Source organism: Schistocerca piceifrons, chromosome 5 (assembly GCF_021461385.2).
Source record: "Schistocerca piceifrons isolate TAMUIC-IGC-003096 chromosome 5, iqSchPice1.1, whole genome shotgun sequence".
Classification (NCBI taxonomy): domain Eukaryota; kingdom Metazoa; phylum Arthropoda; class Insecta; order Orthoptera; family Acrididae; genus Schistocerca; species Schistocerca piceifrons.
In genome coordinates this window covers 474,025,671-474,042,504 of record NC_060142.1, presented here as the reverse complement: position 1 = coordinate 474,042,504, position 16,834 = coordinate 474,025,671, and positions in this window count along the sequence as shown.

Sequence of the window (16,834 nt, the reverse complement as noted above, 5' to 3'; positions counted from 1 at the left end):
GTGATACATTCACGCATTTACACACACTTCATAACTCTTAAAGTACGATTCTTGGTTTCCAACATCCTTCTCCACAAATCAGAGCCCCTAACCACTACTCATTATTCCTTACCTTATTACACATATACATATTCGTCGACACGTCAATCTTGCGACGACACTTCAATATTTCATCGTAATAAATACATAACATAATCAAATTCCTCATATACGGTAGCATCATCTTACTGATCATAAACATACCTCAACAGCATAATACACATCATCGTTGTAATAATATCATAACATCTCAGTCAATTCTCAAAATCGTCGTAGCTTCCTCCAATAATTTCAAAACCTAAAAAAAAATTCTCTGCTCATTTCAATAGTGTCATCTACCTCAAACGTACTTTAAAAATTATGATCCCATACCAAATACATCATTCAAAGCCCTCATAGTATCACAATGGTTCTGAAAAAATATGAACAGTTCACCAAGTACAAACAACATACAATTTCGTAAGTGTGAAGTTATCCAACGGTGTAATTACGTAAACGTCTGTCACTGATGTAGTAAAATAAATGTTTGTCTCTCTCAGGTAAATAATCAGATAGCTGTGTAATTCTGTGTCAGAGAAATATAGTACCGATGTGTAAAGTTGTATAAGCAAATACCATATTAGCTAGGGCTCCTTGTGCTTGCCAAACACATGATACACAAAGTAAGCGTGTATCCCCCTGAGGATTAATGTAATTATACCCTCAGGTGTTACAGATTACAGCAATGGAATGAAATATATTACGGAAAACCTTTGTATCATTGTACTTTAAATATTTGTAAAAATAAATGTTTTAAGTACAAAATTAATCACTCAAATGCGTGTCCTGTAGCGCTAAATGAGCGTCTTGCTGTAAGATAATTCTGTGGAAGTGTCGCAATTATCGTCCTCCGAAAGCTAAGTTCTGCATAAGTCAATGTACTTACCTCATGATAAACAAAAGTGAAATGCTTTGAGTATAGATAACTTAGTTATTACGCTTATTGCCGTGATGAAGAGAGTACTGTGCTGTAACGTATTGTTGTGCTACAGAAAAGGCTGTCTCCTTGCAGCTATACCACAAAAGTTACTACTAAAATATGTTTTACTTTCCAGAAGAATTCAGAAAAACTGTGCAGATATAAAACAGATACACCGCAAAAGCAACAAGGTAAATTGTGTCACACATTAGTAGAGTCGTGATATAGTCGTGTAGCTGTCAAATAAACTAACCACTGTGTCATCTGGTATCTCTCAGAAAGCACCTTGAATCCATAATGTATTTTCAAGTAAACCAAAATGTTGCATTAAGATCTCATTAGCAATACTGGTAAATGTTCTAAGTATGTGAGCCTTATAGTCATTACGTAATCGTGCAACAAACAAGCAAGAATGCACACACACAATAACACTGTGTCGTCTGTTCACAATAACAATGCATTTGTAATTTCTGTTTAAATAAGTTCTCTTGGTTCTTGACTGGATATTTAACTTCAAACATTGTTGCATGTTAACAGTTTCTTAAGTCTGACAAAGCATACTAGAAATGTGAAGTGAAAAGTTTTATGGCAAAGACAAAGTTAAAAAGCAGATTATCTTTCAATAAACGGTTTTACATGTGAAATGTGGTGCAAACCTTTACTCTTCCTAGTACGCAGAGTTTCAACTTCAACGCAATTATCATGTGGTATACGTCGGATTCTATAAGGTCCATTGTAAACTAGAAAGAATTTGTGACTCAAGTGTTTCCTCTTATGTGACAATGAATGAGCTTTAATAAGAACTTTCTGACCAATATACAATTTCTTTGCATTTGCTTTACCGTGTAGTTTTCTCCTTTTGTCTGCTGCAGATTTTATATTTTTAAGAGCCAAATCAATTATGTCTTTGTGTCGAAGTTTACGTGTATTCAGGAAAGGTACAAGCTCTCTGATTCCGTTCGGTGGTTCTTCATTCTTTAGTACAAGAGTAGGTGGTAAAGCAGTGGAATCATGAGGCATTTCATTCAGCACATTTTGAAATAAGTGTAAATATCTGTCCCAATGCTGATGCTTTCTGTGACAATAAAGTCTGCAAAGCTTATTGATTTCTTTCATAATCCGTTCAGATGGGTTACAATGTGGTGAGTACAATGAAATAAGAACAGGTTTGATTTTATGATTCCGAAGCATGCGTGACCAAACAGCAGATCTGAATTGAGGTCCGTTATCTGAAATGACTTTACTAACGTGTTCAACTTCACGTAAGAAATTTTTAACAAAGGCGTTGGATACAGACCGTCCCGTGGCTTTACGTAATGGAGTGAAAGAAACAAATTTTGAAGTAAGTTCGACAGCGACTAGAACGTACGAAAATCCATTAGATGTTCTGACAAGCGGTCCCAAGAGATCAACAGCAGCAAATTCTTTTAATTTAGAAGGAATGATAGGAAACAGCGGAGCACGATGGGAGATAGTAAATGGTTTCGCCTTTTGACAAAGTTTACAAATAGACAAGACTCTTCGAATTCTCTTTTCCATATTGTTAAAATAACAAGTCGTTCGAAGAATATGATAACATTTTCGTGGGCCAAAATGTGCATAGCTGAAATGAATGTACCAAATGAGCTTATTAACAAAATCGTCAGGATGCAAAGTACCCATAGCTTGTTATCAACAGTGCAGCGTTTGAACATTATGTTGTTTCTAACCAGATAATAATGCCGAATCTGATTGTGTGTCTTTTCATGCCATTTGCTCTTGATGTCTTTCCAAATCGGATCTTTATCTTGTTCATGAGCAATGTCCTTTAAAGATGTGGTGATGAAGTTTTTAAAGGCGACTTTCTGAATGTAAAGAATACTGAAATTTTTCTCGAGGTTGCCTTCTGTGTTACTTTTCTCAAGCCCAGCCGGTGCGCGTGACAGTGCGTCCGCAACAATGTTCTCCTTGCCGGGAATGTAGACTATTGTGAAGTGGAATTCTTGCAGAAACAATGCCCAACGTTTTAACCTGTCATGATTTAATTTTGAAGACATAAGAAATTGTAATGCACGATGATCACTGTATACTTTTACGTGCTTACCAGAAAGAAAGAAACGGAATTTGTTAAATGCCCAAACGATAGCTAAAGCTTCTAATTCAGTAACGGAATAATTTTTTTCAGATTTTGTTAGCACTCGGCTAGCAAAAGCAGTTGTTTTCTGAACAGTAGTGTCATTTTCTGGGGCTTCTTGAAATAAATGGGCACCAAGACCAACTTTAGAAGAATCCGTGCTAGGGCAGAAATCTTGTGACAGATCTGGATGAGCTAGTATTGGCGCGTTAAGTAGCGATTCTTTCAAAGAATTGAATTCCAACTGTGCTTGTTCGTCCCAGTTCCAAATAGTATTTTTTCCAGTGAGAGAACAAAGTTTTGGTGTATCAAGAATTTGCATATTCAGAAAACGACGGTAAAAATTTACGAGACCTAGAAAACTGCGGACTTGTTTTTTTGTGGATGGAACTGGAATGGCTCTGATTGCTTCTAACTTTTCAGGATCCGGCTGAATGCCTTCAGAAGAAATAATATGTCCCAAAAACCTCACCTTTGACCTACCGAATTCAGACTTTTCCAAGTTAACTGTAATTCCAGATTCTGCAAAAATACGTAACAAACTGTTGAGGATGCGATTATGTAGTTCCCATGACGCTTCTGCTATTAGAATATCGTCCACATATAAGGTGATGTGACGTTTTAAGAACTCAGGTAATATGGAATTTAGCCCACGAATGAATGCTGCTGAAGAAATGTTCAAACCAAAGGGAAGTTTCCGAAACTGATAACAAACGCCGAAACAAAGGAAAGCTGTGTATTTTCTACATTCTGGATGAAGTTCGATCTGATAAAAGCTGGATCTGAGATCAATGGAAGACAACACTTTTACACCATTAAAAATTTGAAGAAGTTCTTCCAACTTTTGCGGCCTGTCTGTTTCAGGAATAATGATAGTATTGATTTGTCTCGAATCTAAGACAAGCCTGATCGATCCATTTTTCTTCTCAACAACATGTAATGGATTGTTGTATGAACTTACTGCAGGCTCAATAATGCCCTCGTCAAGCATAGATTGTATTTCTGTTCTAACACGGTCTCTATAATGTGCTGGAATTATGTATGGTCTAACACAAAATTTAGTATGCTCACGAACACGAAATTGGTATTGAAATCCCTTGATTGTTCCTGTTTCGTGAGTAAAAACTGTGGAATGTGCTTGTAAAATCTCAAAAAGGTCCTGCCTATCAGTGTCATTACAATTCTCAATTGTTTGAATTTTATTCTGAATTAACTCATTAGTTTCAAATATGCCATCGATATCATCCCCGTCAGTACTTGCAGAGTGATTGTTAGTGTCTAGTTCCGTAGAAAATTCCGAACTGTTGTCTAACAGAAGGTAAAGCCGATTATTTTCTTCGTCATGGTTTGAGAGCCAATCTTCAAATTTCAAAGCTATTGACTTACCTTCTTTCTCTAAACTTATTTCAGCATCGTGAAAGTTTAAGATTGCTTTGTATTCATTCAAAAAGTCTACTTCCAATATAATTTCCGTCGACAATAATGGAACAATGAGAAAGTTCATAGAGAAGCTGTGGCTTTGACAAAAGAATTCTAAATTGGTTTGTTGGCGTACATCTACACTTTTTCCAAAGATTGCACCTTGTAATTTAATCTTACGTAACGGAAGTGTGGGGCAATCGTTCGATTTGTTGCATTTGCTAAAAGCTGTTTCACTAATTACTGAAATGGGACTGCCAGAGTGAAGTACTGCCGTAAATTTTACGTCATTTACTGTAATGTGAATCACAGGATATGCAATGTTGTTATGTTTTATGTCGTGTTCCTGGAGTAAGATGTCCCTAATGTCTTCCATTTTTACGTAATTACTAGCTACGGCAGCTGCGTCGTCAGTTTCATACATACGTTTCGTGGCTGCCAGCGGTATGAGTCATTGCCTATTGTCTCTTTGTTGGCGCGCTTCGTTATTGGGATTTGGAGACCTAACTTCTACAAATTCACCTCCTCGAGAGGGCCCTGCTCTGTTTGAATCCCGCCAGTTCTGATGCAATTCAGGTCTGTCGTTACGATCATATCGTCTGTCGTCATGTCGGTAGATTCCATAGTTTCTTTCTTGTCGGTCACGTGGTGGAGAATTTCTCCCTGAATCGTAACTGCGCGCTGGACCGTTGCGTCTAAAGTTATTCTGTCTCTCTTGATAATAATTATTTTGGTTCCCAAATTGTCTGTTTCTCTGATTGTCTCTGTGATAGTCACTACAGCGGAGAGGTGATCTTTCCCTGTAATTATTACTACTCTGCCAACGGTTGTCATACGGGTGGTGTCTGTTTTGGTCACGATATGTGTTGTGAGAATAGCATTGTCGTGTCCAGTTATTATTTCTTTCATCGCGGAATTGTGACAGATGTGATCTGTAATTGTTGTGCTCCTGTTTCCGCGTTCCCCGATTGTCAGTGTCAATTTCCAGTTCTTGTAACAGTCCCTGAAAAGCCTCAATGTCTTCTTTGCAACGTCCTGCTAAAATAATATGTCGTAAATGTTCAGGCAATTTGAGTAAGCAAATGCGGATGAGTTCTGAGGGGCTGTATGGGTTTGAAAGATACTGATTCTTATGCAACATGTCTTCAAAATATGTCACATGACCGGAAAATTCAGATTGTTCGAAACGTTTCATCATAATGATCCTATGTTTTACTCGGTCTTGTGTAGCTTGAGACCAATAAGCTGAGAGGAAGGCATGATAAAAATCTCCTTCACTGTGACAATCGTGAATGACCGATCGCATTCTTACAGGTGGTTCATTCTCTAAATAGCCACACATAAATTCTAATCTGTGTTCTAACGACCAGTTGGGAGGAAAACAATGAGAGAATTGATGGAGCCACGCTTGTGGATGAATGTCGTTGGCAGAATTCTTAAACGTTTTTAATTTACGTGTAGTAATGAACAGCTTATAGTCAAAATCATCGTGTCGGCGAGTAGCATATCGGTCATTGTTAGGTCGTGTCGGTGGTTCCATCTCAAAATTCGGTGCACATTGCCAGTTTCTTTCATAACTTCCGAAATGCCCTGTGTTATTATTTTGCGTCTTCTCCGTATTTCTAAGTCCCTCTTCCCATGTTGGAACGCGAGTGTCCTCTGAAATTTGTAATTTTTGTATTACTTGTGCCAACTCATCTTGTACTTCCCGGATTTCTCTTTTGTATTGCGTATTAATTTGATTCTGATTTTGTTTGAATTTCTTAATTTGTTCATACTCTTCTGTGTCAGTGATGGCTACAGGTCTTGTGTCATTCAGATCATCATCTACCTTTGCAGATAAGTTAGTGAACTGATCCGAAAGTTCGGCTACTTTCTCCGATAGTGTACTTATTTCCTCAGTGTGTTTCTCTGAACCAAGTTTCAGAGTATCTACTGTGTCCTTTAAGTTTTCCTGAGTTTTTGCAAGTTGCGTAACCGAATCGGTAGATGCAACTGAGTCAAATTTAGCTTGCAAGGTCTCATGATTTTCATGAACAATAGTTTGCAGTTCTTTTATGGCTGCTTCGTGATTCTGTAATGCATTTTCATGCCGCGAAAAAATAGGTTGAAAATGCTCACAAATTTGAGTTTTTACGTCATTACAGACTTTTTGACATTTCGACTCAATGTTATGTAACTCAGTAATTAAATCGTCACGTGATTGTTCAAGAGTTTGTTCCAATGAGTCTAACTTTTTAAGATCTTGTTCCATTGTGTCTAACTTTTTAAGATTTTGTTCCACTGTGTCTAACTGTTGCTGTGTTTGTCTCTGGTGTTGTTCCATTGTGTCTAACTTTTCAAGCTTTTGTCCCATTTGTTGCATTAATTGTAATAACAATGCACTGGTGTCTGAAACATGTTCCTCAGTGCTTTTCGGCAGTGAATTTGCACCGGCAACATTCACATTTTGACAAGCGGAAAATGTGTCTTGACTCATTTGAGAAAACGATGAGGACGCAAAACCTGAATCTACAGTATTTGCAAAATTGTGTCCTGTCATTTCAGATTCCTGAGGCGAGCTGTTGCCGAGCGATCGATCGATAATGCTTCCCTGTTCACTACCTGTTTCACTGGCTACGCCATTGTTTGCAGCCTGCTCCATTTCCCTATGAACAGTTACCAAATTACTACTTTGAACGTCTGTTAATTTATTACACAGTGGTGCTGGCAAGCTACGCTCGTCGTCACTATTATTTCTCAGTTTACTTTGGAGCCTAGTGTTACGTTTTTCACACGCCATTATTGTCACAATATTTCACATGATAACACAGAAAAACACAATTTGAAGAGCAAAAATAAGAGAACACATTAACATAGCACTGAAAATAATATCTAGTTAATTGCAAGCGCAGCTGCGAAATACTTGCTGCAAATCTACATGCATGCCACAACTGTTTTACTGTACAAAAATGAAAGACTGCAACTACAAAGGAGATTTTCTCTACAATTACGCACTAGCAATAAACAAAAGCTACACTAATTACAGAAACTACAAGAAAAAAAATCAGAAGATTCCAGTGAGGTATCCTGGCAGGGTCGCCATATGAAACGTCCCCTTAGAACAATTGTACAAGACTGTGCTTAAACTGACACACAATATTTTTTTAGCGCAACGCAATCTGACTTTCAAAAATCCCTACAAAAAAAATGGCCCTGACTAACATTAACCTATGCGTTTCACAAATCGCTTACCTCACAAAAATCTTGGTTACTCGAACTACTGCAATACAGCAAGCGCCACTACCGCCAGCTAAATAAAAGATTCAAACTATGGAAGACACTAACTACTGATAGGCATAGTTAGCAAATGAAAGATTTTAATAGAGAACAAACAATGTATTTACCTTAATAGTCATAATATATATAGCAGTTCATGACAAATTACAACACTCCGCCATCTCTCTCCCCACATCCACCACTGCTGGCGGCTCACCTCCAACTGCGCAACGCTACACGCTGTTCACATCCAGCTGCCGCTGCCCAACACTACAATGGCAGACAACAATGCAAACCAGCCACAGACTGCAGACAGCACAGCCAGTGATTTTTATACAGAGGTGGCGTTACCAATAAAAAAACCTAAACAGCCTACTTACAGGTTCAAATGTCTCTGAGCACTATGGGACTCAACTTCTGAGGTCATTAGTCCCCTAGAACTTAGAACTAGTTAAACCTAACTAACCCATGGACATCACACACATCCATGACCAAGGCAGGATTCGAACCTGCGACCGTAGCGGTCTCGCGGTTCCAGGCTGCAGCGCCTAGTACCGCACAGCCACTTCGGCCGGCCATCTCAGATATGCTCAATGATGTTTATGTCTCGATAGTAACACTGAGAAGATCGTTCCTAGAGCCATTATATAGCAATTCTGGACGTATGGGGTGTCGCATTGTCGTTGTCCTGCTGGAATTGCCCAAGTCCGTGGGAATGCACAATCGACAGGAATGGACGATCATCAGACAGGATGCGTATGTACGTGTCACCTGTCAGAGTCCCATTTGGACGTATCACAGGTCCCGTATCACTCCGACTGTACACGCCTCACATCATTACTGAGCTTGCACCATCTTGAACAGTCCCCCGCTGACATTCAGGGTCCATGGATTCATGACGTTGTCTTCATATCCGTACACGTCCATCCACTCGACACAATTTGAAACGAGACTCATCCGACCAGGCAAAATGGCTCTGAGCACTATGGAACTTAACTTCTGCGGTCATCAGTCCCTTAGATCTTAGAACTACTTAAACCTAACTAACCTAAGGACATCACACACATCCATGCCCGAGGCAGGATTCGAACCTGCGACCGCAACAGCAGCGCATTTTCGGACTGAAGCGCCTAGAAACGCTCGTCCACAGCGGCTGGCTGACACTTGTTGATGGCCCAGCATTCAAATCTGCAGCAATCTGCTGAAGGGTTGCACTTCCGTCACGCTGAACGATTCTCTTCAGTCGTCGTTGGTACCGTTCTTGCAGGATCTTTTTCCGGCCGCAGCGATGTCGGAGATTTGATGTTTTACCGGACTCCTGATATTCACGGTACACTAGAGAAATGGTCGTATGGGAAAGTCCCAATTTCATCGCTACCTTGGAGATGCTGTGTCCCATCTTTCGTGCGGCGACTGTAACACCACGTTCAAACTCGCTTATACCTTGATAACCTGCCGTTGTAGGAGCAGTAAACGATCTAACAACTGGGCCAGACACTTGTTGCCTTATATAGGCGTTGCCAACCGCAGCGCCATATTCTGCCTGTTTACATATTTCTGTATTTTAATACGCATGGCTATATTAGTTTCTTTGGCGCTTCAGTGTACAGATTCTGAAATCTTTGGAGATATTCCATTGAGTGAAAAGCCGACGACAGAGAGAACAGAAGCAGACAGGAAAATAGGCGCAGCAGACAGAAAGAAAGCGAAGATGAGAGATGCGAAAGCCGAACCAGGCAGGAGAACTGCGGAAATAGGCGGAAAGAAACAGAAGCAAACAGTGGAACGGCCGAAGCAGACAGAAAACTGTTTGGAAGAGAGATGGCGTCGCTGCATGGAGAATTTGATGGCAGAATTAAATCTGTTGGTGAAAAGGTTTGAAAGACAGTCGAAAGCAAAATGACCAGGTTGTATCAGGCTAAGACTGTTTTTTTAAAAAGAAGAAGAGGCAAATACCACGCTTTCTGAAAGAACACGGACTCTGGAGGAACGAAATAAGTCGAAAAGTACGTGCGTTTCTCGGAAACTGAGGCATTTGCGTCAGTTAACAGAGAGTGAAGAACTTCAGAAAAGAAATGAAGTGGCCGCTGGTCATGGACTCAGTAAAGTCCCTAGCACAAAGTAGAAAACGAATTAACAAATACGGCATATTTGTATAAATTCAGAGTCCAGTGGCGCGCCGTCAGCAACACAAGACAGGGTGATTACGAGGGAATCGTATCAATCATAGAGAGATTTGTGTCAACGGACGGGACTTTGATGATAAGCATTTTTTCTCACTAAGGACATTCTTCATCTGTTCTGCAGGCGGAGACATGCACATCCAAAACTGGATAGGCCAATTAAGAGACAGTCTTGCGAACTCTTGGCCAATCCAGAGAAAGAGTTTATGAGTAGTCATACGTGTGGAGATGTCATTCCGAATGTGTTACCTGTCAGAGACACTGTACCACTTTAGCGGAATTCGAAACAGAAATTATGAAATTATACTGATCGGCCACAGAACAAAATAGGATATAATTAAGTGTATAATAAAGGATCCATCACCGGCAGCAACATGCTTCCAATCCTATCCACAGCATGCAGACAAAATCTTAAAGCGGAATCAGCATTCAGACCATCCGTACAGGCATGGAGAGCTGATTCAACTTTTCATCAGCACTATGTCAACTAAGCACAAAAGATCCTTGCTTTGAGTTGAGAGGACTGACCGGCAGCCGTTTAATCTGGTCTTAACCGACCTTGATGAACACGTACGAGAAGACAGGAGAACGTCCTACAGGAATCAGTGCAGAAATTCTTGAGTGACGCAATGAACGAATGGCAACGTCAGGAAAAGCGGTAATACCAGCCGACCACAAGATCAGAATAGTAACTGTGATAATCAGAGACCAAGGCACTACGAGGAGAGGCCCCAATCCTACCGAGCGGTAGGACAACAGGGGAGAAGAAATAATTACGGTAAGAAACCCTGCCCCAGATCATAGTTAATAAATTTTCTTATGCAGTGAAGCGAATGCAGGCAAGGACCATGTCCTCAGTCTAAGTGTACTAAAGTGCTATTAGTGATTAGCATTAAGTTTATTTTGTTCTTTTGTGTGTATAATTATCTGTTTTATAATGGCTATTATTTCTGTGTGCATATATATATATATATATATATATATATATATATATATATATATATATGACGTTTTTTTAGATGAGTCACAAATGCCTAGATGCATAGGGCGTCAGAAACAAACTTTTTCAGTCTTCTGACTGGTTTGATGCGTACCGTCACGGAATAGTCTCCCGTGCCGGCCTTTTCAGCTCAGAGTATCTCTTGTAAGCTATATCTTTAATTATTTGGTGCATATATTCCAATCTCTGTCTTCCTCCACAGTTTTTACCCTCTACAGCTCCCTATAGTACCATGGAAGTTACTCCCAGATGTCTTAACAGAGGTTCTATAATCCTGTCACTTCTTCTTGTCAGTGCTTTCCACATATTCATTTCCTCACCTATTCTGCGGACAATTTCCTCATTCCTTACCTTATCAATCCATCTAATTTTCAACATTCTTCTGAAGCATCACATCTCAATGGTTTCGATTCTCGTCCTTTCCATTTTCCACATAGTCTAAGTTTCACTAACATCCAATGCTGTGATCCAAACCTAAATTCTTTTAATCCTTAAATTAAGGCCTATTTTTGATACTAGAAGATTTCTCTTGGCCACGAACGCCATTTTTAGCAGTCCTAGTCTGGTTTATATGTCTTTCTTCCTCCGTCCATCTTGGATTCAAAAAAATTGGTTCAAATGGCTCTGAGCACTATGGGACTTAACTTCTGAGGTCATCAGTTCCCTTAGAACTTGGAACTACTTAAACCTAACTAACCTAAGGACATCACACCCATCCATGCCCGAGGCAGGATTCGAACCTGCGACCGTAGCGGTAGCGCGGTTCCAGACTGTAGTGCCTAGAACCGCTCGGCCACCCCGGCCGGCCACCCTTTTTATTAACGTATTTCGCAATTCAATTATTTATTTTCTTAGATAATTTTTGTTTAACCTCTATGGAACTTAGACGTAATTAAATATTGTTAAAAATAGACTTGACCTCATTTTCAAGATTCTTAACTCGTTCTACAACTTTCCTGATTAGGTGGCTCACTAAAAAATACGTATAACCTGGTATACTACCAAATTGTGCTTTGTCGTGTCAGCATTGTCCTTTGGGTACAGTGGCCAGATTATACGATATGTTGTTGTTGTTGTTGTGGTCTTCAGTCCAGAGACTGGTTTGATGCAGCTCTTCATGCTACTCTATCCTATGCAAGCGTCTTCATCTTCCAGTACCTACTGCAAACTACATCCTTCTGAATCTTCTTACTGTATTCATCTCTTGGTCTCCCTCTACGATTTTTATCCTCCACGCTGCCCTCCAATACTAAATTGGTGATCCCTTGATGCCTCAGAACGTGTCCTACCAACCGATCCCTTCTTCTAGTCAAGTTGTGCCACAAACTCCTTTTCTCCCCAATTCTATTCCATACCCCCCTCATTAGTTATGTGATCTACCCATCTAATCTTCAGAATTCTTCTGTAGCACCACATTTCGAAAGCTTCTATTCTCTTCTTGTCTAAACTATTCATCGTCCACGTTTCACTTCCATACATGGCTACACTCCGTACAAATACTTTCAGAAATGATTTCCTGACACTTAAATCTATACTCGATGTTAACAAATTTCTCTTCTTCAGAAACGCTTTCCTTGCCATTGCCAGTCTTCATTTTATATCCTCTCTACTTCGACCATCATCAGTTACTTTCCTCCCCAAATAGCAAACCTTATTTACTACTTTAAGCGTCTCATTTCCTAATCTATAATACCCTCAGCATCACCCGATTTAAGTCGACTGCATTACATTATCTTTGTTTTGCTTTTGTTGATGTTCATCTTATATCCTCCTTACAAGCCGCTGTCTATTCCGTTAAGCTGCTCTTCCAGGTCCTTTGCTGTCTCCGACAGAATTACAATGTCATCGGCTAACCTCACAGTTTTTATTTCTTCTCCATGAATTTTAATACCTACTACGTATTTTTCTGTAGTTTCCTTTACTGCCTTCTCAATATACATATTGAATAACATTGGGGAGGGGCTACAACCCTGTCTCACTCCCTACCCAATCACTGCTTCCCTTTCGTGCCCCTCGACTCTTATAACTACCATCTGGTATCTGTACAAATTGTAAATAGCCTTTCGCTCCCTTATTTTACCCCTGCCATCTTCAGAATTTGAAAGAGAGTATTCCAGTCAACATTGTCAAAAGCTTTCTCTAAGTCTACAAATGCTAGAAATGTAGGTTTGCCTTTTCTTAATCTAGCTTCTAAGATATGTCGTAGGGTCATTATTGCCTCACGTGTTCCAACTACGGAATCCAAACTGATCTTCGCGTTAGTATTTTGCATCCGTGACTTATTAAACTGATAGTTCGGTAATTTTCACATCTGTCAACACCTGCTTTCTTTGGGACTTGAATTATTACATTCTTCTTGAAGTCTGAGGGTATTTCGCCTGTCTCATACATCATGCTCACCAGATGGTAGAGTTTTGTCAGGACTGGCTCTCCGAAGGCCGTCAGTAGTTGTAACGGTATGTTGTCTACTCCCGGGGCCTTGTTTTGACTCAGGTCTTTCAGTGCTCTGTCAAACTCTTCACGCAGTATCGTATCTCCCATTTCATCTTCGTCTACATCCTCTTCCATTTCCAAAATATTGTCCTCAAGTACATCGCCCTTGTATAGACCCTCTATATACTCCTTTCACCTTTCTGCTTTTCCTTCTTTGCTTACAACTGGGTTTCCATCTGAGCTCTTGATATTCATGCAAGTGGTTCTCTTTTCTCCAAAGTTCTCGTTAATTTTCCTGTAGGCAGTATCTATCTTACCCCTAGTGAGATAAGTCTCTACATTTGTCCTCTAGCCATCCCTGCTTAGCCATTTTGCAGTTCCTGTCGATCTCATTTTTGAGACGTTTGTATTCTTTTTTGCCTGCTTCATTTACTGCATTTTTGTGTTTTCTCCTTTCATCAATTAAATTCAATATTTCTTCTGTTACCCAAGGATTTCTACTAGACCTCGTCCTTTTACCTGCCTGATCCTCTGCTGTCTTCACTACTTCATCCCTTAGAGCTACCCATTCTTCTTTCCCCCGTTCCTGTCAATTTGTTCCCTTATGCTCTCCCTGAAACTCTGTACAACCTCTGGTTTAGTCAGTTTATCCAGGTCCCATCTCCTTAAATTCTCACCTTTTTGCAGTTTCTTCAGTTTTAATCTACAGTTCTTAACCAATAGATTTTAGTCCACTTATATACTGTTGATATACAGGGTGTATCAATAAGAATCATCAGATTTTTAAAAATCCTAACTATTATATTATTTGAGATATGTGTGTGAACAACATACTGTTGGAAAGAACAATCTATCGAGTTTTACATGGTTTTCACTAGGTAGCAGCAGTTACGTCCACTTAAGTTCTAGTAAAAATGTTGTCGGGGACAACGAAAGCGTTCTGTGTTCTTCGTTTTGCGCAGTGCGGGTCAGTAATAACTGTTCAACGTGACTTTCGTACTAGGTATGGTGTGGATCCTCCTACAGCATGGGGCTTTAGACGATGGCGTAAACAATTCCAAGAAAGAGGTTGTTTGTGTATAGGCAAATCGCCGGGCCGCCCCCGAGTGTCTGACACACAGTTTCACAAGGAGTCCGCAGAAATCCATCCGCCGTGCAGCTCGACAGCTCAGCATGCCCCTGATGTCCGCTTGGCGTGTGTTGCGTCGACGTTTACACGTGACACCATACTGCAAGCTCTTCGTGAAGGTGACAGACAACAGCGTGTAAAGTTCTGTAATTTCGTTCTTGGCAAGATGCAGGATGACAGTTTTCTTCCACGCTTAGTGTTAAGTGACGAGGCACCACTCCATTTAAATGGAAAGGTGAACCATCATAATGTGAGAATATGGCGTACGGAACAACCACATGAAGTTGTACAACATGAGAGGGACTCTCCAAAATTTAATGTGTTTTGTGCATTTTCACGGGAAAAGGTGTATGGTCCATTTTTCTTTGCCAGGAACACTGATACAGGAAGCACATATCTCGATGTGCTTGAGAACTTTCTTTCCAAAGGTTGGAGACTGATTCGAACGATTTCATTTACCAACAGGATGGGGCATCGCCACACTAGCATCTGGAAGTGCGGGAATTTTTAAATCGAAGGATTACTGAACGATGGATCGGTCGCACTGAACCAAATGATTCAGCTTTACATTACTGCCCTCTGTGGTCACCTGACCTGGCCGTATGTGATTATTTCTTGTGGGAGTTTATAAAGACTAAGTGCTTCCATTACCAACAACAGTGCATGAACGGAGACATCGCGTAACAGCAGCTGTGGAAGCTGTAACTCAAGGCATGCTCGGTGCAGTGTGGGAACAATCTGCATACCGCATTGACGTATGCCGTGCATCTCAAGGGGGGGATATTAAACACCTATGAAAAGGTGTGAAAAAAAGACTTTTTAGTTCCTCGTTCATCAAAAAACAAAATTCATTGTATATGTTTATTAGTTTCAGAAATACAGAAGTGCCAAATCGGATGATTCTTTTTGATACACCATGTTTATCAATAAGGTGACGAAGACCATTGAATCTTTCTTTCAGCTTGGATGCACACCGTGCCCGACCTTTTGCGGGAATCTGGCACTGTGAGTAAGGGGTTCACGGGTAGGCGTCATAACGTCTGCGGTAACTGTGGGAATTTTGTCACAAGAAAAAAAAAGGTTCTGAGCACTATGGGACTAACATTTGAGGTCATCAGTCCCCTAGAACTTAGCGACCGTAGCGATCACGCGGTTCCAGACTGCAGCGCCTACAAATGCTCGACCACGGCGGCCAGCGAGTCGCAAGAGAGGCGTGCTCGGGTGGACGAGTCTGTCAAGACGACCGCTCACATAAAGCACGAAATCCGGGTTCGAGTCCCGGTCAGGCTAAAATTCTCACCTGTTACCACTGATACGTTTCAGTGCCCAAATGTGGCTAACGTCATGAAAACCTTTGTGCGAATGTAATGATGGTGATAAGTGTTCGCTAGTATGAGTAGACGGGAAGCAAAAGAAATAAACAGGCGATGCGTTGGGTAGGAGCAGCCAGCCGCCCTGACACAGTCGATGGCCTGTAGCTTTCTGCAGTCTGGAGGCAAGGGCTGAGTTTGTCGGTCAGGCGCTATTGTGTGAGCGAGCAATCGTGAAGCCAACGTGTTTTGTTGGCTCTTCCGAAATATTTGCAGAATAAAGGGGTTCTCTAAGACAGAGCTAACATGTACACAACTACCAGGCACAGAGCTAGCAGGTAATGGAGAAAAAATTGCTCGTGATAAGAAAGGAATGCTTACAGACTGGAACTTTCTTTTAGCATGTGGAAAGAGAGCGTTACGCAACAATTATGAAAGTTACAGTTAAGTACAAGGGGTGACTGAAAAGTTCTCGGCGCACTCAATAATGGTTTATAGAAACCCAAATGTTTATGGCTGTTTTTGAACGTAGTTCCCTTCTAGGGCCACACACTTTTGTCACCAATCTGCAGGCCCATTATACCTTCATTGAGGAACGTTTCTTCCTGCATCGGAGAAAAGGCTTCCAACGCAGTCATGACGTCATCTTGTAACCGAAAATTTGTGCCAGCTGGATGTTTCTTGTGCTTAGGGAAGACATGAGAGTCGGAGAGGACCAAATCGGATGGGTAAAGTGGGTGCCGAATCAGTTGAAAGCCACAGGAATCGATGGCAGACATCGCAATGATGTATGTGTCCACGGGCACATTGTCTTGATGAAACACAACGCCTTTTTCCAACATCGCGACGCGCTTTACGTTGATGGCCCCCCTCAATCGCATTAGTTGAGGAGCATGATATGCTTCGTTTACTGCTTCACCTTGTCTGAGGTATTCAACAAGTTAAAACCTCTCTTCTCAAAGCACAGAGACCATAACCTTGCAAGCTTAAGA